Source organism: Vombatus ursinus, unplaced genomic scaffold (assembly GCF_900497805.2).
Source record: "Vombatus ursinus unplaced genomic scaffold, bare-nosed wombat genome assembly UNPS02014821.1, whole genome shotgun sequence".
NCBI classification, from domain to species: Eukaryota; Metazoa; Chordata; class Mammalia; order Diprotodontia; family Vombatidae; genus Vombatus; species Vombatus ursinus.
In genome coordinates this window covers 39,755,822-39,780,019 of record NW_020954599.1, presented here as the reverse complement: position 1 = coordinate 39,780,019, position 24,198 = coordinate 39,755,822, and the positions used below count along the sequence as shown (strand labels likewise).

At 34.7% G+C, this 24,198-nt stretch overlaps 1 pseudogene; it reads left to right on the top strand.

The window, feature by feature from the left end:
• LOC114024452 overlaps positions 1-24,198 on the top strand; it is a 108,238-nt pseudogene that overhangs the window by 4,351 nt on the left and 79,689 nt on the right.

Below are 24,198 nucleotides of genomic sequence, written 5' to 3'. Positions count from 1 at the left end.
ATTTGGGCAATTCCAGCTTCAGCTCAATGGGAGATAAGACTTGAGAATCATGGAAGTAAGTTCTTGACCTACTATGCTTGCCAGAAAATCAGTGCAATATGGCCTGAAGCATGAGTACTTCTGACAAACCCGTCCTTCCCATTGGCCTTTCATGTTTTCCAAGTGACTGGCCAAGAGTGAGCAGTAGAAGGTTAAGTGGGGCACTAACCCCCACCTTCCAGAAGGAGGACTTGGTCAGAGACCATTTGGGAGATGATGACCTTGAAGACACTGGCTTCCATCTGACCACCACCAATAAGGAAATGTTAGCAACTAGCCTGGGCTTCAGTATTGGATTAACTGTATACCAGGCCACAAAGCAAACCTTGTATGTACTATATCCTGTACCTTGGTGGACTTTTTAATTACTGTAGATGAAAAATTCATCACTCTTATGCAAAACTGGTAATGAGATTCTCTGAAATTCACAAAGCTAGTGCTCAGATGAAAGCATATGGTCAATTTCAGGGCTCATACTTGAAACTTTTTCAGTTTTGGGAAGGAATATCTGTCAGAACTTGCACACTGCTGGCATAACCATTAAGAATCTAAGAATTTGTGCTATGATGAAGTATCAGAGAACACATTTGATAGAGGTATCCATTTATGATATTGTTATATCAAACTTTCTCCTTTGGTATAGTTTGGAATATGAAGGTTTTAAATAACCAATTATTGATGTGAAAGAAGAGGCATGCCTCATACTTTACATGAGGAAAAAAGTAAACCAAGCATCATGAGACATGAATTTTCTGTTTAAAGAAGGAGGGCTAGAGAAAAGAAGGACAAGGAATAAGGCAGTGTTTCAAGTGGTTCAATGGAAGGAAATGGATATAATTCCAAATCGCTTTCCAAAATAGTTATACCGATTCACAGGTCCATCAAAAAAGTATATCAATTTGCCTTTTATCCCACTACAGCCCCTCCAATATTTGTCAATGAGATATTTATTTTGTATAAAGTCAACGAGGAAATCTGTTTTGCTGGACAATGAATATTTGCTACAAATTATTTATTTTTTTTTTCAAAAAAAGAGGGAGAGAAAATAAATTTATTAATTAAAATACTTAAAATAGAGAGTTGGGGGACACTACATTAATTTATTTACTTTTAGTTTTCAACATTCACTTCCACAAGATTTTGAGTTCCAAATTTTCTCCCCGGCTCTCCCTTCCCCCCACCCAATGGTGTGCCTTCTGAATACCCCTACCCCAATCTGTTCTCTCTTCCATCACACTGCCCACTTCTCTTACCCCTTCCCCTTCTATTTTCCTCTGGGCAGGATTGATTTCTATACCCTGCTGCCTATATATTTTATTTCCCAGTTGCATATAAAAACAATTTTTAACATTTGTTTTTTGAAACCTTGAGTTCTAAATTCTCTCCCTCTCTCCCAACCAAACCTCACTGAGAAGGTAAGCAATTTGATATAGGTTATACATGTGTAGTCATGCAAAACACTTCCATAATAGTCATGTTGTGAAAGACTTAACTGTATTTCTTTCCATCCTATCACACGCTGTTTATTCTGTTCTCTCCTTTGACCCTGCCCCTCTTCAAAAATGCTTGCTTCTGACTACCCTCTCCCTCAATCTGCCCTCCTTTTTGTCATCCCCCCATCTCTTATCCCCTTCCCCTTTATTTTCCTGTAGGGTATGATAACTTTCCATACCCAGTTGAGTGTGTATGTTATTCCCTCCTTAAGCCAAATCCAATGAGAGTAAGATTCACTCATTCCCTCTCACCTCCCTCTTCTTTCCCTCAATGGTGAAAGTTTTTCCTTCCCTCTTTTATGCGAGATAATTTACTCCATTCTATCTCTCTTTTTCTTCTTCAAGTACAATCCTCTCTCAAAGCTTAATTTTATTTTTTTAGATATCATCTCTTCATTTTCAACTCACACTGTACCCTTTGTGTGTATACACACACACACACACACACACACACACACACACACACCCCTACCCTAATACTTCGAAAGGTCTCATGAGTTAAAGATATCATATTTCCATGTAGGATTCCATGTAGGAATATAAACAGTTCAACTTTAGTAACTCCCTTATGATTTCTCTTTCCTGTTTACCTTTTCATGCTTCTCTTTACTCTTGCATTTGAAAGTCAAATTTTTTATTCAGCTCTGGTTTTTTCATCAAGAATGCTTGAAAGTCCTCAATTTCATTTAATGTCCATTTTTCCCCAGAAGGATTGTACTCAGTTTTGCTGGGTAGGTGATTCTTGGTTGTAATTCTAGCTCCTTTGACCTCTGGAATATCATATTCCAAGCCCTCCAATCCCATAATGTAGAAGCTGCTAAGTCTTTTGTTATCCTGATTGTGTTTCCACAATACTTGAATTGTTTCTTTCTGACTGCTTGCAATATTTTCTCCTTGACCTGGGAACTCTAGAATTTGGCTACAATATTCCTAAGATTTTTCCTTTTGGGATCTCTTTCAGGAAGTGTTCAATGGCTTCTTTTAATTTTTATTTTACCCTTTGGTTCTAGAATATCAGGACAGTTTTCCTTGAAAATTTCTTGAAAGGTGATATCTAGGCCATTTTTTTTTTGATCATGGCTTTCAGGTGATCCAATAATTTTTAAATTATCTCACCTGGATGAGTTGTCAGTTGTTTTTCCAATGAGATATTTCACATTGTCATCTATTTTTCATTCTTTTGATTTTGTTTTATAATTTCTTGAATTCTCATAGAGTCACTAATTTATTTGCTCCATTCTAATTTTTGAGAAATTATTTTCTTCAGTGAGCCTTTGTACCACCTTTTCCATTTGGCCAATTCTGCTTTTTAAGGCATTCTTCTCCTCATTGACTTGTTGCACCTCTTTTACCATTTGGCTTAGTCTGTTTTTTTTTTAATGTTATTTTCTTCAGTATTTTTTGGGTCTCTTTTAGCAGGCTGTCTACTCATTTTTCATGATTTTCTTGTATCACTCTCATTTCTCTTCCCAATTTGTCCTCTACCTCTCCTACTTATTTTTCAAAATCTTTTTTGAGCTCTTTCATGGCCTGAGACCAATTAATATTTTTCTTGGAGACTTTGGATGTAGGATCTTTGACATTGTTGTCTTCTTCTTAGTGTGTGTTTTGGTCTTCCTTGTCACCATAAAAACTTTTTAGTCAGAGGTTTTGTTTTCTACATTGTTTGCTCATTTTCCCAGCCTATTACTTCACTTAACTGTTTGTTAAAGTAGGGCTCTACTTCCAAGGTAGATTGCACACTGTCCCAAGCTTCAGGGTTTTTATGCAGTTGTTTTCAGAGATACTTCTAGGGACCTATAAATTTGCAGTTCTTTCAAGGTGGTATGCTCTAAGGAGAGGTGTTTACTTCTCTCCTGCTCTGTGCTCTGGTCTGTGAGTAATCACAAACACTCTTTGCTGCCTTAGAACTGTGAAGACGGTTTTCCTTCCACTGCTTCTTCAAGCTCTACTATGCTAGTGCTCCTGAGGCCTGCTCTGTGTTTGCTGAGGCCAGATCAGCACTGGTATGGCCTGTCCTGGACTGTGCTTCTTTCTCACCCTGATGCAACACACCTTTCTTGCTGACTTTCCCAGCTGTCAAAGACTGGGAATTTGTTTCATGCCATCTTTTTCTGGGTTCTGATGCTTTAGAATTTGTTTAGAGTTATTTCTAAAGGCATTTAAAGGGATTTGGGGGAGAGCTCAGTGAGTTCCTGCCTTTACTCCACCATCTTGGCACCAACCCCTCCAACTTGAAAAGATGCAAAATAATGATAATTTTTTTTTTTAATAATGAAGTTAGTGGTGATGAATGAAATTCCTGGGAATGATCACAGTATCATATGATATTGCATTTGGAATGTACCTCATTAGCCATCTAGCCCAACCCATTCCTGAAGAAGAATACTAACTACAACATACTCAACAAATTATCATCCAGCCTCAGCCTGATAATTTCAGTTTGATGACTGTTTAAGCTTGGCATATATCTGTCCCAATCAATGATTTTTTAAAACTTTTTTCCCTCTGCCCTTTCAAACAATAAGAGCTGAACAGGGAAAGGAAATATCAGGATATAGACAGCATATCCATATAAATTGCCTAGTGGGAAAAAATGGAAAAAAAAGTTCTTGCTATTGGACTACTTCATCTTTGATTGGTTCTGTGACTTCCTAAAATGTCCCTGCTCTACCCAATTAATGGACTGGGCCTTTTTCCTGTCTGCCTTAATTTGACCCTCTATAGCCTAGAATTTACTATAAAGTTGTATGCCTAGATTTTCTTACATTTCAATTTACTGGGAATATGGAAAGTTCCCTTCTTTTTCATCCTATTTTCCAATAGCCTATTATTCCATGACTAGATAGCTACCTGCAATATGAGAAAATTATATGTCATAAGAACTAGAATGGAATTCTAATTTCACTTCATTTTATAAATGTGGAAACTGAGGTCTCAAGAGGATAAATGATTTGTCCAAAACCATACACCTAGAAAGTAGTAGACTTGGGATTAGCATCTAGGTTTCCTGACTCTGAGGTCAGTCTTCCTTTCACTGAACCATGTTGCTTCACCCAAAGATTTTATCTCCATCAGAGGATGTTAATGTAAAAAGAAAGTGTAATTCAATGGAATTTTAAAGGCATACCATTTGAAGGCTGTAAATGTAGAATACAGAGATACTTTTTTATCCTTTTTGTGAAAGAGCAGCCTATTAATACAATTTTGTAGAATTACAAGGGACCAAAGTGCAATAAATTTGAAGATGGGGAAATTAGGAATCATAAAATGTTAGAAAAGTTTTTAAAGCTCCATCTAGACCAATGTTCCTCATTTGATCCCAGGCCTCCCATTTTACAGTGCCTGTATTCATTACGTAGACCATGCTTACCCTTCTTTTTGTGAATTTGAAAACTTTTCCCCAAATCATAAATATGATAAATATGACCTTATACACATTGTAAATTGGGGAAAGAGGCATAAAAGTCATTATAACAATGTCTTAAACACCTTGTGACAGAGATGATACTATAGCAAGATACAATGAAAAGAGTTCTGACATTGGAGTCGGAGAACCTGTGTGATCTTGGGTCAGACAGTTAACTTCCCTGAAACTCAGTTTCTTCATTGGTAAAAAGAGGTGGTAGATTAAATAACAACCTAAGTCCTTTATTGCTTTGATTTTATGGTTTTTAAAGTGAAAGTTTAGATAAGAAACTATTCATAGAGAATTGATGCTAAAGAAAAGATAAAGATGGTCAACTAGGGTATTTGATTATGTATGTTTGAGAGCTTTAGGAAAAGGCAAATAAGTCACATGAGGAGAATTCCAGAATATTATTCAGCATTTTTAGCAGAGCTTCAAGAGTTACATAATGTCGAGATTATCTGAAAGATGAACAGAACAACTCATGTCAGTGAGTAAAGAAGAAAATGATTCAGGGAATTATGAACTTACCATAGAGAACATTGGTCTTAGAATCATAAGTCCTGAGGGAAGTGGTGCCAAGATAGTAGAGAAAAGGCAGGAACTTGCCTGAGTTCTTCTAAATTCCCCTACAAATACCTTTAAAACAATGCTTCTAAACAAATTCTGGAGCAGAAGAACCCACAAACAATTTTGGTTTTGGGGGTTAAACAATTTTCCAGCCCAAGACATTTTAGAAAGTTGGCAGCAAAAGTCTGTTACACCAGAGTAAGAATAAAGTGCTGTCTAGCGCAGGCCCAACCAGTGCATACCCTTTGACCCAGCAATGCCACTGCTAGGTCTATATCCCAAAAACATCCAAAAAATGGAAAAGGATGTATTTTTACAAAAGTAGCTATAGCAGCTGTTTTTGTGGTGGCTAAGAATTGAAAATCAAAGGGATGCCCATCAATTGGGGAACGGCTAAACAAGCTGTGGCTTATGATTGTAATGGAATATTATTGTGCTATAAGCAATGACAAGCAGTATGATTTCAGAAAAACCTGGAAAGATTTACATGAACTGATGCAAAATGAACAGAACCAAGAGAATGTTGTACACACAGTAACAACAATATTGTTTGATGAAGAATTGTGAATGACTTAAGTATTCTCAGAATACAATGATCCAAGTCCAAGACAATCCCAACCAAAGGACTGAAGATGATGTGCACTATCAATGTCCAGAGAAAGAACTGATAGTTGCATACAAACTGAAGCTGCTATTTTTCATTTAATTTCTTTCATTCTTTTTCTTTTATTCAAGTCTTCCTATACAAAATGACTAATATGGAATTATTTTACATGATTGCACATGTATAACTTACATGTTATTGCTTACTGTCTTAGGGAGGGTGGAAAGAGAGATAGAATTTAGAACTTAACATTTAAAAATGTTTAAAAATTGTTTTAACATGTAATTAGGGGAAATATATTACAGGAAAAAATACCTAAGTATAATTTAGAAGTGATACAGTTGAAAGATGAATGAGATAGTATACTGTTGAAAGATAGAAATACAAAGGTGGGAAATTTTTATTTCATGGGGCACAGACACTAAGTTGTTATTGCAAAATTCTGAGAACAATCAATTTGATCATATGCTGTCCATGATCAACATCCCCCCCATAGAAGAAAGATATTTTCCCTGAGTTTGTTTTGTTTTATTTTGTTCCCCCACCCCTACGTTAGCAATACACAGTCTACTCATAGGTCATTGCAGTGATTATAATCTCTCTAGAAGCATGACAAAATGGCTTCTGACTTTTCAGGAGGAACTCCTGGAATATAAATTCCCTTAGTTCTATTAAAACTAGTTAATTTAGAGTTGCATCTTTCTATAGGAAAGTTGTTAATTCAACATAGTTCTAAACACCTCCCCACCCCTTGCCAATAACAAAACAGCATTTAAGCTACTTTGGAATTCTCCACTATTCTTCCCCTATGTCTAGGAATAAGCTCAAAGAATTAACGTGGAGGCTAAATTTGCGGGCTGCCTTGTCTCTTTCAGTTCTATAAAGCCAGAATGAGCTGAGTGAATGATTAAGAGATGAGAACATCAACAAATATTTTCAGATTCTTTTCTTTTTCTCTTGATGGTTTTTCAAAATCTATATCAAAGGTAAAAAATTATGTAGACAATAGAAATCATGATTGTGAAGTCCAAGAAGAGACCACTAATTAATTCTCTTTCCAATTGTCTTGTGGTGTTTTCTGAAATGTCAGCAAGGTGTCTGCCTGGCTCTTTGATGTAAATGGCAGGGCATTTCCTGTAAAGAATACAAGCCACTATAATAAACTGCATGAAAATTCCTTAGTGATGTGGAAAAAAGCCTGTCATTGTGTCAAGACCTCAAAAGTCACTGCTGAAAATATACATACCATGAATTTACAGGCAGAAGAATTGGCCACATTTTATGTGTTGGGCTGCAAGGTACTAGTAGATTCTGGCTGCATTGTAGTGGGAGTGGTTGGATTAAAAAGAGGATGCTGGGGTTATTTTGCAAATTAGGGGAATTTTAGGTATTTATCTTCAGAAATGAAGGTCTTAGACATAAAAGAAAAGATGCCAAAGTTCAGCATGTTTGATAAAAAAAATCCTTTTCTTCTACAAGGTAAAGATGAGGAATGCAATTAGACATCAGACAAAAAAAAATCACAGTACAACTTCTATTATCTTTGTTGCTATGGAAGCACCTAGCATTGTAGAGGAATCTGTATTTTGAATCTCTGACCTATACGATATTAAATTTAATTAAAATGTGACAAGGATAGTAAAAGCTGGGAGGTCAGACAGCAGCTGAAGATATTCGCCTTTACTGATAGTTAATGAACATACATTGCGATCATCATAAACAATCAACAAGCATTTATTAAATGTTTATTTATTATTGATTAATAATCAGTTAACAATTAGGTCTTCACATCAGTAAGTAACATCTATCGAGTAATCATAGAGTATAGTAGGATACTATCTTTACCAGCATATGCAATTCTAACATTGTTCACCTATCAGGAAGGAATTTGAGAGGGCAACAGGCTGTGTAGGTGTTACCTTGAGCTCTAACAAACATACATTCTGCATGTCAGTTGATGGATGTCTTGAAGTCAAGAATGCAACCCAACATGAAAATACACCTAAGATATTTGTATAAATGAGATTTATTTGCTCCATCTGGTGCCTGTGCAATCCATGATTCAATACAAATTCTATCCAGAATCCTTTGAGGAAAAAAACAAAACAGAACAATACATAACAAAAGGGAAAAAAAGTTGAACTCAGATTTATCAGTTTTTACATTATTATAATAGACTGGATTCTTGAATTTTCTGAATAGTCATCCCTAAGTAGGAGACTTTTTGGGTACACAAGGGAGCCAAACAGCATCATAAATCACTACCTTCTTTGTTTTCACATTTAATTCCAATCATACTTTAGAATAAGCAGTGCTTGATAGAGAGAAAAACTGCTGACAGGTACAAGGAGTGTATTTCAAAGACCTGCTGACATTCAGAAACATGCTTGTTTTGTTTTCCTTGGCAATGCCATAATTTTTTGATTGACACCTTCTTGTGCATTTGAATGGAGATGTCATGGAATATCCTTACCTCACCTGAGTCCTTAAAGAAAAATAGTTTTGTTAGATTCCATGGCTTTCTTTTGCTTATAAGGTAGGACCTTCTTTACTTAATATGGGTCCATTCCTTAAACAGATTCCTTAAACAGGTACAGTTCCCCTCAGGAACATTGAATTCAGCCTGGAAATTGGAATACAAAAAGTATGATTTTATCTCTAATCCATGAGGAGAACAGAGAAGTAGGTTACAAAGACTCTAGCAAGAAGCAAGGTAAATCACAAGTGAACTTATTAGGCTAGAAGTAGTAGGAAAGATACAGGGAAAATAGACAGATCTTCCTCTTTTTCCTTCAGATCTTCTGTAATCTAACACTATATAGTTTACAGAGAAATTTGTGTGCCTGTATCTTGATATTTATTGTTATGAATTACATCCTCAACTTATTAGAATATTTCATGACTTTAAGGATTTGATCTCACCTAGAAATTTCACCCCAAATCCAAGTCCTCATTAAATACCACCTCCTTCTAAAACTGATTTCTAATTATTGATTTAGCATTACATGGTGCCCTATCAGCCACTTGAATTTGAAAGATCTCAAGAGTTGCTGTTAGGAAACTGGAATTGATTGCAACTGAAAATTCCTTTCAAGGCAGGATGTGAACTCCTCTACTTTACTTCTACCTGCTACCTTGCCCTTTTTTTACTTAACCTGCCCCTCTTCCAAGGATCCCTCCCTTATCCTCCCATTCCCATAAATCTAAACACTTTTTTATATCCCCCTTTGATCTATTCCTTCACACTCCTCTCTGGATATCCCTCTCTTATTTTCTCCCCCCTCCTTACCCCCTTAGCATTTTATTTCTTTCTGAATTTACAAGACTTTTATACTCTTCTAGATATACATGTATTGTTCCCTCTTGAACCCATTTCCAGTGGAAGTAGGTCTCCATCTAATTCCTCTGTATCAGTTCTTTCTCTCTCACCTCATTTGTATAAAATAATTACTCTTTTTAGCTGTTCCTAAGTGGTTTTACTTTTTAAAGTCATATTATACTCAGGTCTAACCCAATCTTTCTTATGAGTTACCCAATTACCAGTAACAATCTTAGACATAGGTTTTACATTTTACATACATAAAAGGTAAACAGTGTGTCCAATATTGAGTCCCTTGTAATTAATATTTGGTATGTACCTTATATTTCTCTTGGCTCTTGTAAAGCCAATTTGACAAATTTGACAAATTTTCTGTTAAATTCAGGTTCTTTTTTTTTTTAACCGGGTCCTAAAAGTCTGACCGTTCTTTAAATGTCCATTTTTGTTTCCATTTAGGACTGTGCTTAGTTTTGCTATATTTTTGCCCAGAACTCCAGTTCTTTTTGATATTTGATATATAGTGTTCCAAGACCCTGAGGTCTTTTAATGCCACAACTGCTAGGTCTTGTGTGATCCTAATTGTGATACCACCATAATTGTTTTTTCTTGTTGCTTGTAAATTTTTATCCTCACTCTGGGGTTTTTTGGAATTTGACTATGATATCCCTGTGGGTTTTCCTTATAGGGTCTCTTTCAGGTGGTGATCAGTGGATTTTTTCTATTTCTACCTTCCTCTCTTGTTCTAGTACTTCAGGACAATTTTCTTTAATTATTTCTTGTATTATTATACCAATATTATTGTTCTTGATCATATGTTTTCTTTTCTTGATCTGTTCTCCAGATCAGTTGTTTTTCTTATGAGATGTTTCACATTTTTTCATATTTTTTTAATCTTTGTATTTTGTTTTATTATTTCTTCATCTCCCATAACTTGACTGGCTTCCCCTTACCCAATTCTGATTTTCAAGGAGTCATTTTCTTCTTTAAGATTCTGGATCTTCTTTCCTAATTGCTTGACTTTCTTTTCATAATCTTATCATTTTTCTTGGATTTTTCTTTTTTTTCTTTTTTTAAAATTTTTTCCTCAGTCTCTCTCATTTGATTTTAAAGTCTTTTTAAAGTTCTTCTATGAATTCTTTTTGAGCAGGTAATTTGACATTACTCTTTGGGGTAGAAGAGGATTTCTTTGCTTCAGTATCCTCCTCTGAAGACAAACCCCAGTCTTCTCTATTCCCATATTAACTCTCTATGGTTGAATTATTTCTCCTTTTCCTGGTGCATTTTTTTAAAAAAAAATTGTAATAGCTTACTTTTTATAATCACCTATAGTCCTGGGATATGAGGGATGGTGCCTCTGGCCTCAGATCCTCCTTCCATTCTCTCCTCTGGTCTGGAACTGGAACCAAGACCTCCAGCCTCCTGTAAGTGCCCATAGGCAGCGGTGTCCTCACCCCACTGCTTCTGCAATCACCAGGCATGTACAGGTTCCTTTTCCCTCCTACTGCATTTCTGCAGCACAGCTGGGTCTGGCATTCCTTGTCAGCAGAGATTCCCTCAATCTTCACTGGCTCAGACTTGCAGCACTACTCACTGTCCTAGGGGTAAAGTTCCTGCATCTGGGGCTGAGGCAGCTAACCCCAGGGCTTGCCATTTGTTGTTAAAGGGGACCTAGGACCTATCCTGGAGGTTTTTACTTTTCACAGGGACCAAACCTCATCCTGGGATTTTTCTTCAGATCTCTGATTGTCCCAGGAAGACCCCTGTTCTGTCCCAACTCTTATTAATTTTTACCATTCAATATTCGCCCTGAGGTGCTATTTCATCTCTTTTGTGGAGGAAAATCTTAAGAGCTTGGAACTTTCTGACCTACTTAGCCATCTCCAAGAATCCTCACAATTTCATGCCTTCTATGACCACTTTTTTCTTGTGGTACCTCTTTCACTTTCATGAGGAGATTCAACTCTTAGTATATTAAGATGAAGTCACCAAAGAATGGAAAAAGACTCATTCAGAGTGTTAGATATCCTATGTGACATGTCAGAGTATTAGATACAGTACCTGAACTCAAGTTCCTACAGACAAATCCTCATACTACTTCCACTTTACCATACCCAGCACTGTTTGGGATAGAGAATTGGAAATGGAGCAAGACAAGGAGGTAAAATGACATGCTGGAATGAACTTTACATGAGATTAGGAATAAGAAGACCCGGTTTTTAATCTTAGCTCTGCCATTAGCTGTGTGATCTTGCGTGAGTCATTTTACTTCTTGGAGACTCAGTTTATTTTTCTTTAAAATAAATGTGTCAGACTATATTACAGCCAAAAGCCTTAAAATCCCCAGCACTCTTGAGATTTTTGGCCATGAACATTTATGCTCTGGCTGCTCACCTCTTCCACCCAGCTTAAAACTTGGACTAATTAGGTAACATAGTCTATACATGTATAATACTTCCCCACAGTGGATCCTCCTCCAACCTGCACTTGTAATTGAGATTTAGAATAACTTGAGGGGCTTCTAGGGATAACTTTGAGGGTCTGATATCTTCTAGTACTGTTACTTCTGAGCCTCCATCACCGTATTCTTCATTGAATTTTAGCCTGGATTAATTAGTTTTTAGAAAAGAATTTACTAAACAGGTGTAGCAAGGGCAGTTTTACATAAATATTCCCCTAAATAAGTGGGGCACATTCTCCCCTTGTATGTCCAATGTCCCTGGGAGGAGTGGACTTGAAATTAGAGTATACATGTGGCCAAAGAGTGAATATAGCTTCTGGTTATTCAAGTTCCTCTATCTCTTTATGAAGTCCTCATAGATTTTCCCTTAGGTTAGCTCTCTGCTGGGCTCAAAGGTTTTTGTTCTTATATAGTTCTTAAGCTACATTTCTTGCTACAATGCAGATGTTGCCATGCACTGCTGCTGCTCAGAACATATTGTTACTGTTCCAGTGGACATTACTACTGATGCTGATGGGAACTTCAGATTTGCTCACCTTTCAAAGTTCACAAGGATATCACCTGGTCAATGAAGGAGGAGCAAGATAGAGATATGATCTTCCCTCACAAGCCCCTTTCCAAGAGCAAATCCTTCTTAGGAGTTTTTCACAACTGGATTCCACCACTACTCAACTGAACTGCTGTAGAGGGTGATCCTGAACTATCTTGTTCTATTATACATAGGCTCAGATATGTACCTTATTGTTTTAACCAGTAGGTGTCTGAGTAGCATTATCTATCTTTATTAATTAATCAAAGCACTTCACTTCTCCTAAGTTAAGATTTTTTTAACACCTGATTTATACATTTGATCAATTAATTGATTCATCTCAGAAGTCTGAGCCCTCTGCATTTCTTTTAATTGTGATGGGGACAAAAACTCAGACTCTTTAACATGCCCTATTACCAACCAGAACCACTGGGGAATACAGGATGGCTGGGTCTCCTCATTGGTCTGATGAAGTATGATACCACTATCGATGTGTCATCTAAAATCAACAATTAAGATGGCAGTCATGTGTAGTACTTATCTGGATGCTTTTCCTCTTTGTTTATCATGCTGATGACATATAATATGTTATATTATTAACCTCATTAGTGTAGGGAGAAAGAGAGAGAGAGAGAGAGAGAGAGAGAGAGAGAGAGATACAGACAGACGGATACACACAGAGAGATACAGGAATAAAGAGATACAGAGAGAGGGGCAGAGATAATCCCCTGGATTGGCTTTTTCACACTTATAGGGGACAGAGAGAGATCTCATTACTTTCTGTTCCCTTTCCCTGTCTCTTGCCTGAAGAACTAGGAGAGAAATGTCATTCCATCAGCTCGTCCCACTTGTTCTTTCACTTGAGCTGCTTAACACCTTGTGAGAACTTCTCCTTGACCCTAGACCCTTATGGACTGAGAAAATCTATCTAAACTCATCATCAATGATTAATAAACTCCACCCTCATTATGCTCATCCTATCCCAGTGATCCTGAACACTGGGATAGGATGACTGAGTTATCAATCATCATTTGAACCCTATTCTCTGTCCATTCTCTTAGTCTCCTTACCCTAACTCTCCCCACTTTTGTTCAACTCTAAAACTACCCATTCTTTCTATTGTGCTCTCTGGACTTTGTTGTCCCTCAACAAATATTTATTGACTGATCTACTGACTACTTTTCCCATTGTATTTGTACTTGGAAGACACAATGACTTAAATATAAGTAATGAGAATCTACTAGAAAAAATGCAGACACCATGGCAGACCTTTGGGGAGTGTAATATTTGCTCTCAGGGAGGAGGAAATGGAGAGATTCTTCTTTAGTGTGCCCAAATGCACACTGTAAGTTTAAAAGTCTGTCTGTCCTTTTGCACATGAGCTTAACAAATATGGGGAACAAATGGAAAAGATACAGACAAAAGTGACTCAAATAATTTAGGGAAAGTAAATAAGACTGATGAAGAAATGTAAATGAATTTGGCTATATAATAGTTATTTTTTAGGAAGACACATTGTCATAAACTGTTTTGATGGTGAAACCAAGTACAATGTAGCTACATTGTCTGATACAGGTTTTTTGCTGTGTTTTCATTTGGTCTGCATGTTCTGTAAGGAGGCTAAGGATACCCCTGACGGTGAGTAAGGATACTTCCTCCTTCATAGCTTTACAGAAGCTGAGCCTGTGTTGCTCAGTACTCCTGAATGTCTTAATTATGAGGAAATGTTTACTAGTTTGAAGAATGATGCTGACCAGCCCTGCCTCTAGCTTTCTTTCAGGTTCCTTGGCAATGTAATTACGATTCTACTCCTCCCCAAAAGGTGTTGTCAGTCAATCTCAGAAATTACAGTGAATGCAGGAATTGAAAAAAATTAAGGGTTTATCAAAATTTTTAAAATATGAGTTCTAAGTACACTCTTTTCACAGAACTGACTCAAGAGGATTCTGGGTGTTGTTCATTAGATTGTAGACCTTTAGTAAAGTGTTCATTAATATTCATATATAAAAATATTCTGAGCTATTCACTGCAAAACACACAGTTCTTGTTCAGGTGTCATGACAGGGCTTTTTTGATAACTACATAACCCAGATGTACCCAGAGACAAAGGGACCACATTCCAGGATGGGAGGAAGACTGTCAAGTAGGCAAAGAGTAAGGCTGTTGTGTGCCATTGAAAAATGGATAGTTTCAAATCATTAGGGAAAAAAAGACCTCAACCCCTATGAAACACTTTGTAATACAAATATTAGTTAAAAATATCTCTGGATAGATTCCTTTAAAAATGTTTCTAATGCTAACAGCTCTTTGTGATGTACATAAATACACACATTAGCACAATGTCACAGGTTAGAGTTGAAAAATGCTTAAAGCAGAACAGTTCATGCAGCTGGATGCATAAATACACACATTAGAAAAATATCACAGCATACAATTGTGGTTTTTTTTTTAATGTTTAGAACATTAACAAGTCTCACGGTGAAGTATAGATACAAAGAATTTATATAATCAACAGAAGTGTTCAGCACAAGACTGTATGTTTAAGTGATCTTGCAATTTGCAGCAAATGGTTTCTTCCAACATCTTAAAATGACTGCCTGGCTCCTTTGCAGTGATAGGAGACATAGCTCTGTGGCTAAACCATGTTGAGAAATTATCCACCACCAAATCTCTGACCTTCAACACCACCTCTTCTCTATGTCCTTATTCTAGTCATTTAAATGGTGTTCAAGTAGTCTCACTTCAATTTTTGCTGAGATGGTTCCCTTCTCTTTGGACTCTGAAGGGTAACCCATTCAGTAGGTGAATAGAGATATGTGTAAATGCCTGATGAAGTTTACAGAGCCATTCCAGGATATTGCAATGACTTTCTACATCAAGGACACCTCTGGGTAGAGATCTTGAAACAGCAATCTTTCATATGCAAGGTCTGTGTATCCAGGATTTATAAAACTCAAGGTGTGCTACAGGAGCTGACATTTTGGCAGCCTCTTCATTTTTTTGGGGAATGGCTACCAGGTTTCAAAAGGTTTTTACAGCTCTGCCTGAATGCAGAGGTATAGTTACAGAAATGATGCAATGTGTTGGATCATCGGCACTCCCAACTAATAATTCTCAGTTTCTCACTTTAATATCACTATATTTGTCATTCTACCATTAGCTATTTCTTTATCTTGCCTAAATATCACTATATCACTGTCTCTTTGCAGTTTTTTCTGCACTTATAAATTTATACTGAGCTACTTTATCAGATAACTTTCTTCTCTAACAAGAGGGATTTAGAGCAATATGACAGATATGGAGCAAGGCCAAACTTCGAGTGAAAAAGACTTGAGTTCAAATCCAGCCTTGGATACGAGGATACGACCCTGAGAAAGTCACATAACCTCTATCTTCCTCAGTATCCTCATCTGTAAAATGAAGATGATAATAACATGTAGGTCTATTAATTGATATTTTGTGGGTTCTGTTGCTCTAGAATTTGTTTAGAGTAATTTTTTTTACAGGCATTTGGAGTGGTTTGGGGGAGAGCTCAAGGAAGTCACAACTTTTACTCTGCCATCTTGGCTGTGCCTTCCTCTGATTTTTTTCTTTTTCTTTTATAAACTTGACTCAGTTAATTATAAAGTTGAGAAATGAGGTTTCCATCAGAGAAACTTGCTGTATCCCCCCATTTCCTGCTTCTTTTCTAATTTTGACTGCATTGGTTTTGTTTGTGTAAAACATTTTTAATTTCATGTAATCAAAATTCACTTTACTTCCTGTGATCCTCTCTCTGTCTCTTGTTTGCTCAAAAACTCTTCCCTAATCCACAGATCTAACAGGTACAATTTTCCATGTTCCCCTAATTTGCTTATGCTATCACCTTTAATGTCTAAATTATGTACCCATTTTGACCTTATCATGATAAACCTTTGTGCGAGATATTGGTCTATGCCTAATTTCAGTTAAACTACTTTCCAGTTTTCCTAAGAAATTTTGTCAGATACTGAGTTGTTGCTCCCAAAGCTTGGATCATTGGGTTTATCAAATACTATATGATTATGGCCATTTCATGCTATGGGCTGTCCATACTATATTCTACAGATTCATCACTCTCTTTCTTAGCCAGTACCAGATTGTTTTAATGATTACCACCTTGTAATATAGTATGAAAGCTGGAATTTCTAGGCCCTCTTCCTTCACATTTTTTTAAAACTGATTCTCTTGATATTCTTGACTTTGTGTCCTTTGTGACAAATTTTTATTATTTTTATAGTTGTATCAAATAATTCTTTGGTAGCTTGATTAGTATAACACTGAATAAAAGTCAATTTAAGTAGAATTGTCATTTTTATTATATTGGCTTAATCTACTCATTAACAATTAATATTCCTCAAATTGTTTAGAGCTATCTTTACTTCTTAAAAAAACATTTTGTAATTGTGTTCATATTGTCCCTGAGTTTGTCTTGAAAGGTATTCTCCCAAGTATTTTTTATTGTCTGCAGTCATTTTAAATGGAATTTCTCCTTCTAACTCTTCCTGCTGGGTTTTGTTGCTAATAGATGAGAAATGGTGATGATTTATGTTATTTATTTTATATTCTGCACAGTGCTTTTATTGCCAACCATAGACTCCTGGCCGGCCCCTGCCCCAGTGCCACAGATCCCCCATCCCAATCTCCTCAGTTGTCCTGGAAAAAAATGGCACATCCCAACCTTTTGTTGCCTCTGCCACTCTAGAATTTGATTTGAGGTATTATTTTAACATTGTTTGGAGAGAAATGTTTTAAAATCTTGCCTGCTTCTTTTACTTTACCATCTTGGTTCTACCCTCCTGGATCTTTTTTGATGTCTAATCTGAAGTTTTGGAATAAGGTTGATTAGTACAAAACATATGTCCAGTTTTTGTGAAGTAGTGAGTTTTTCTTCCCCAGCAATTAGAGCAGGGGTGGAGAAACCTGTGGCCATGAGGTCATGTGTGACCTTCTAGATCCTTAAGTGCAGCCTTAGAACAAATTTGTTCTGTAACATTTGGATTCATTCAAAGGGCCATAATTAAGGACCTAGACAGCCACATGTGGCCTCAAGGCTGCAAGTTCCCCACTCCTGAATTAGAGCCCTGAGTTTATGGAAACCCTATGCTACTGAGTTTATTCCCTTTTGTGTGATATATATCTAATATGTTCCACTAATTGGCCAAATATTTTTTAGCCAGTATTAAATCACATTCATGATTATCGCTCTGCAGCACAGGTGGAGATGTGGTACTGATAGGCCTTGTTCCCCCCGCCACACGCACACACACACTTTTTTCCCTTATTACCTTTGATATTCTTGAACTTTTGTTCACTCATCTGAACTTTTTTTTTTTTTGCTCTGTAAATAATCTTTTGGGATTTTGATTGCTTCAGCACTAAGTAAATAGAACAAATAATCATGGTCATTTTTATTATATTGGCTTGATCTACCCATTAGCAAATGTTATTTCTTCAGTTTTTTTATATGTCTTTATTTCTGTAAGAATGTTTTATAGTTAGATTCATATATTCTCTGGATGAATTTCGGAAGATAAACTCTCAAGTATGTTCTAGAATATATAAGATTCTTATTATTTTAAATGAAATTTCTTTTCCTACCTTTTCTTTCTGAGATTTATTGGTTATATATTTGAATGTTATTGATTTTATATGAATTTATCTTATAGCCTTCAACTTTTCTAAAGTTATCTTTCAATTAAGTTTCAGTTACTTCTCTAGGTTTCACTATCATATGATCTGCAAAAAGTTACAATGTGAAAAGCATCAAAGTTACAGGACATAAATCCCCCAAACCATCAGTATTTCTGTATATTATCAGCAAAATCTATTAAGAAGTTAGAAAGAGAAATGACATTTAAAATAGTTACAGATTATGTAAAAGCATTTGTGAGTCTACCTATCAAGACATACATGGGAACTATATGAATGCATATGCAAACCTCTATTTATAGAAATAACTGAAGAAATATTAGCTGTTCATGGGAACCTGTCTAATGACAGCAGCAGCAGTAACATCAATAATAATAACAATAATATCTAAATTAATTTTCTTATTCAGTGCCATACCAATCAAACTACTAAAGAATTTTTTCAATAGATCTAGAAAATTAATATTTAAATTACCTGGGGAAATGAAAGGTAAATAATCAAAAGGATAAGAAGTAGATCTATATTTAAAACACCCTAGAAATTAGTGATCAATGAAACAATTTAATACTGATTAAGTAATGGAGAAGACAATCACTGGAACAGATTATGTATACAGTATACAGAAAAAGACAAACATACTAATATTTATTCTAAATGGAATTTTTCTTCCTCTTTTTGATATTTAGTTATAGTTATAGGTATATATTGCAATGCAGATGATTTACATGAATTTATCTTTTAGCCCACTACTCTGTGGAAGTTACGTATCTGCCATTAATTTTCAGATGACTCTCTAGCATTCCCTAAGGATGTTATCATGGTATCTGCAAAAACTAAACATTGTGTTTTCTCTTTGCTTATGATTATAACCTCAATCTATTTTTTGCATTAATTCTATAGCTAGAATATCTATAACTATGTTAAAGAGTGGTAGTGATTTTGTAGATCATTGCTTTATCCTTGATCTTTTGGTAAAGGCCTTTAACTTTTCTCCTGGACATACAAAATTTGCCCTTACAATTTACTTTATTAAAGAATATTTATTTATTCCCATGATTTCTAAAATTTTTAATAGAAATGTATGCTGGATTTTGGCAAAATTATTTTCAGCTTCTATTAATAGAAACATATGGGATTTATAATTTATTTTTATATAAATGGTTTATCATATTTGTAGTTTTTCTTATTTTGAGCCAATACTACTTTTCTGGAAAAAACCAACCTCATTTTAGTGTGTAATATTCCTAATATGTTGTTGTGACCTATTTGCTAATATTTAATTTAAAAGTTTCATATCAATGTTCATGAGGGAGCTTGATCTGTAATTTTCTTTCTCTTTACTTCTCCTTGCTTTAAATATCATGACCAAATTTGTATCAGGAAAAGAGATTAGAAGGGTGCCTTTTTTCTTATTATAGTAAATAGTTTATATAGCATTGAAATTAATTGTTCTTTCAATGTTTGATATAATTCACTTATGAACCTATCTGGTCCTGGATTTTCCTCCCTCTTCCATTAGAAATTCATTTATGACTTGTTCAGTTTCTTTTTTCTTATAATGAGTTAGTTAAATATTTTCTTTTTCCTTTTGTTAATCGAGGTTTTTTGTATTTTATAATTTTTCCTCTATTTCTACTGAGGCATTAGTTAGTTTTGTCAGTATATAATTGGGTAAAATAGTTTCTAATAATTTCATTTTATTTATTGATGAGGCAATTAGGGTTAAGTGACTTGCCCAGAGTCACACAGCTAGTGAGTATTATGTGTCTGAGGCTACATTTGAACTCAGGTCCTCCTGACTCCAGGGCCAGTGCTCTATCCACTGCACCAACAGCTGCTCCTAATAATTTTGTTATAACAAATTTGCTGTAAACTTTCCTTTATGCTTTTTTAATACAATTTGATTCTCCTTTCTCTTTAAAAATCATATTGTATGGCTATTTTATTAGGTTTTTTTTCCCAATAAATCTTTTAGTTTTATTCACTAATTCAATGTTCTTTTTGCTCTCAGTTTCCTTAATCTCTTCTTTAATTTCCAGACTTTCTGATTGGTTATTTTTTTTGGTTTTTAATTAGAATGTTCAATTTCCTTTTATTTGTATGCCCATTCCTTTGACTTCTTTCTCTGTTTTGTCAATGAAATAATATTGAGATATAAATTTTCACCTCAAAACTGCTTTGAATGGATCCAATAAATTTTGATATGTTGTCTCATTAATGTCATTTTACTGAAAATTTAAAAAAAATTGCTATTTGATCCATTAGTTCTCTGTCATAATGTTATTTAGTCTCTAGCTACTTTCATTATTTCTTCAAAAACTCTTCATTGAGTATTTTATTGTTATATTTATATTGTTATATGTGTATAAATATATATATATATATATACATATATTAATTTATTTATTCTGTTTATATTTTCTAATTTATATTTTGGGTAGATTTGCCTATGTCTGAAAGCTTACATTACAGTTTCCAGCTTTCATAGTTTTAATATTTATTTCTCTTTCCAATTTGATTAGCAAACCTTTGACTCTATTTCTTTTCCCAGGAGGCTGATTATTTTTGCATTTTCTTCCTATGCCTTGTTCACTGGTATAGTGGTTTGGGTAGGTGACATATTTTGACTTTGTTCTAACATTTCTTATTTTACTGTTGAAATAATGAGTTCTATCTGCTACACTTTTTTAGGGACCTTGTTTTTCCTAAGTTCAACATTTTCTTTTCTAAATCATTGATTCTTCTATTTAAATTTTTATGAAGAGATCTAATTTCACTTTTGATCTTTTTCTTCTGCTATTTTCTTTGGCTTTTTATACACCAAACACTCTTCTGGGATTTTATTCTGTTTCTTGAAGAACTAGTTATAGTTATATAATTGTTCTTTTTTTTCTAGAATATTCTTCAGGAATTCTCTTGTCTATAAATATTTATTCATTGTTATGGGAGTTTTCATTTGCCAGAAGGAATATGGTGTAGTAGACAATGCTAAACTTACAGTCAGAAAAACCTTATTTATTAAACTTATAAGTGACACAGGGCAAGTCACATAACCTCTCCAAGCCTCAGTATATCTCTAAAATAGCTCTTATCACAGAAAGCTGTTGTGAGAATCAAATGAGATGGTATGTATATATACATGCACATACATATATATCCACATACACATAATGAATATATACATGTTCATACATTATAAACCTTAACATGCTATATGCATGTAAGCTATTATTTCTATTTGTCATTATTATTTATTTCCCCAGTCTCTGTTTTTAAAAACATGCATAGGTGCATAGATTCCCAATACACATGAGTATATACATAAACACACACGTATAGACAGTTGATAGATATAGGTAGATAGATAGATTATAGATAGAGACTTTATTTTTTAAGGAAAAAGAATAAGAGAATCATGACAAGAAGGGCATTTGTCTCCATGTCATTTAGTTTGTAAAGAGAACAAAGTATTATTTTTAGTTATAACTTCTTTTTGTATTATCTTTCAATTATTCATTATGTTGTGATATTTCAGTTAATCTGTGTTTTCAGTGATATGTCTCCTGCCATCATCAATACAAATGGTTGCCCTTCCATCCTTTTTCTTCCACTTGATTCTTATGCATATCCTTCCATATATTGTGCCAAAAAAATCATTCAAGTGGCCCCAAATATTTTATAGATATCATCACAGTACCCAAGTTGCCCCATCTGCCATCATTTCCTCTCAACGACAATAGGATATAAGGTAACGAACACTGTATCTGCAATTAGCATACTTGGGTTCCAATCATGCATTTGAAACTTCCTAACTTTATAATCATAGGCAAGTCACTTCATTTGTAAGAGCCTCAATTTCTTTACCTCTGAAAAGGGAGTAATCATACTGTGGCCTTCCTTATAGGACTGTTGTACCAAATGAAATATTATATGTAAAACATTCTGCCAAGTGTAAAGTGCTCTGTAAATATCAGCTGTTATTAGCAAAGAAGAACTTGAGCAAGTCACTCGACCTGTATAATAAGCCTGTTTTATCACTAGTACAACAAATTAATTGTGCTAAATGATTTCCAAGGACTCTTCCCTTTAAGCTCTAAGTCGTATTCTTCTCCCTGTCATTGATGTTGACTTTACTTGGGTGCAAATCTTTTTTAATATGCTGCTGTCTATATAACCCATATTTCAATTATAATTCATAATTTCAAGTTGTGATAGTTGCATGGAACATTGGGGAATTATTTAAAATTATTAGACTGCATTAAGAGATTAGAGACCAAAATGGTAAGGTTGTTGACATAAGAGGCTGTTGTTAAAAGATATAATTTTGAGTTTTACAGCTAAAAATTCCATTATAATTGAATAACAAATTGGATGCCTTCCAGAATGATATTGTTATCATTATTAAAATTTTCATTATTTAGAGTAGTAATGAAAATCCCTATGAACCTTTATAATAGCCTGCTTTTCTCTTTCATAGGAGGAAAATTAGCCTCAATATTTGATGGCAGTTTATTAAAGGTTTGTGGGAGAGCACACATTTTTGGAAATATAGATAGCATCTGCATTACACCAATGTCTGGAGTGGTAAGTCAGACTTGCAAATATACCAATTGTTGCTGTCATGAAAATTAAATGTTTGCTCCAGAAAAAAAAAAGACATTTTGTTTATGCGTGATTTGTAAGAAGAATTTAACTCTGATTGAAATGGTTTGCAGTCATTGGCAATTTTGGCTATGATTAAGAGATTATGATCAAAAATAATAATCATAACAGCTTTCCACTTGCTACTTAAACCTGGTTAGTTACATTGTGACATGTTGAACCCCAAATGAGTTTCAACTCTTGCCTGACACTAAAGTAGAATGGGAGATGAAGTATAATGATTCTCTTCTCTTCTGTATAGGAAGTATTTTTGAGTCTTTTCTGCAGAATTGAACTAGGCATTGTGAGGGATAAAGCTTAGCTACTGAAGAAGTTAGTTTTGTCATTTTGCTAGATATACATCATATTCTAAATAGACAACACTTTTTTTTACTTCTCATGAGACTGTTAAAACTTATTTTTGCCTTAAAAATTTCATACTTGAGAATATGCCATCCTTTGGGCTGACCTCCTCAATACAATTGTTAGATTATTAAATAGTTTATTCTTCCTCTTGAACCTACATAATCTGTTCTTTCCAAATTGAGGGTGCATAGTATACTATGTTGAACTCTATTCCCCATCATAAATTTTAAAATAGAGTGTCAATCATTCTTATTTTCATCAAACAGTTCCTCTGTTGAAGCCTCACTATATTCCCTTTATGGCTAAACTCCATGAGAATGCACTCTATAATATGTAACTATTGTTTGATAACAGGCATGTACTATTGCATCTGTTATATGTGGCCTTGGCCTTTGGATGGGACTATGAAATGGCTAAAATCCATTAATGAAATCGAAATGCCCTCCATAAATGAAATCTCATGAAAAAAAATCCAACATATATCAGTAAAGGGGGTAGTGCAAATGACTGTATAATGTGGATGTATTTGTTGATAAAGAGAGGTTTATGAAGGTAATTCAGGACCACATCTCTGTCACTAGAGATTACCAGAAGACTAACCTTAGGGACCCTGAAGTTCATGATCAATGTATATTATTCAAGGCAATGACAAAATGTGCCATATATCACTAGATAAAGTGGGAATAGGAAAAGGTACATATCTTCCTTATCATACTATTACTACTGGAGTCATTCTGAAGATAAAGTCAGTAGTCCTATAGAAGATGAGTTTAAATCACAATGCTTTTCCTTAGTTCCCAGAAGGAAGTATTTTATATACTTGTGTAAATAAACCCAACAAGTTAAATGTAAAATAACAATAGGAAGGCAGCTTTTTGTCACAGAACTGTTTCTATATAAATTCCAAAAGAGATGAGAAGAGTAAAAATAACAAAAATAATGATAATAATATAAAAATATTAATGTATTACTTTCTGGTTTAACTGTATACATTATATCTCATATAAAAAAAATCTTACCTCTGATAGTGATTTTCAAATATTTAAAGAGCTATCATATTTAGTTCCAGAGGTTAGAATTTAAATAAATAGATTGAAGGC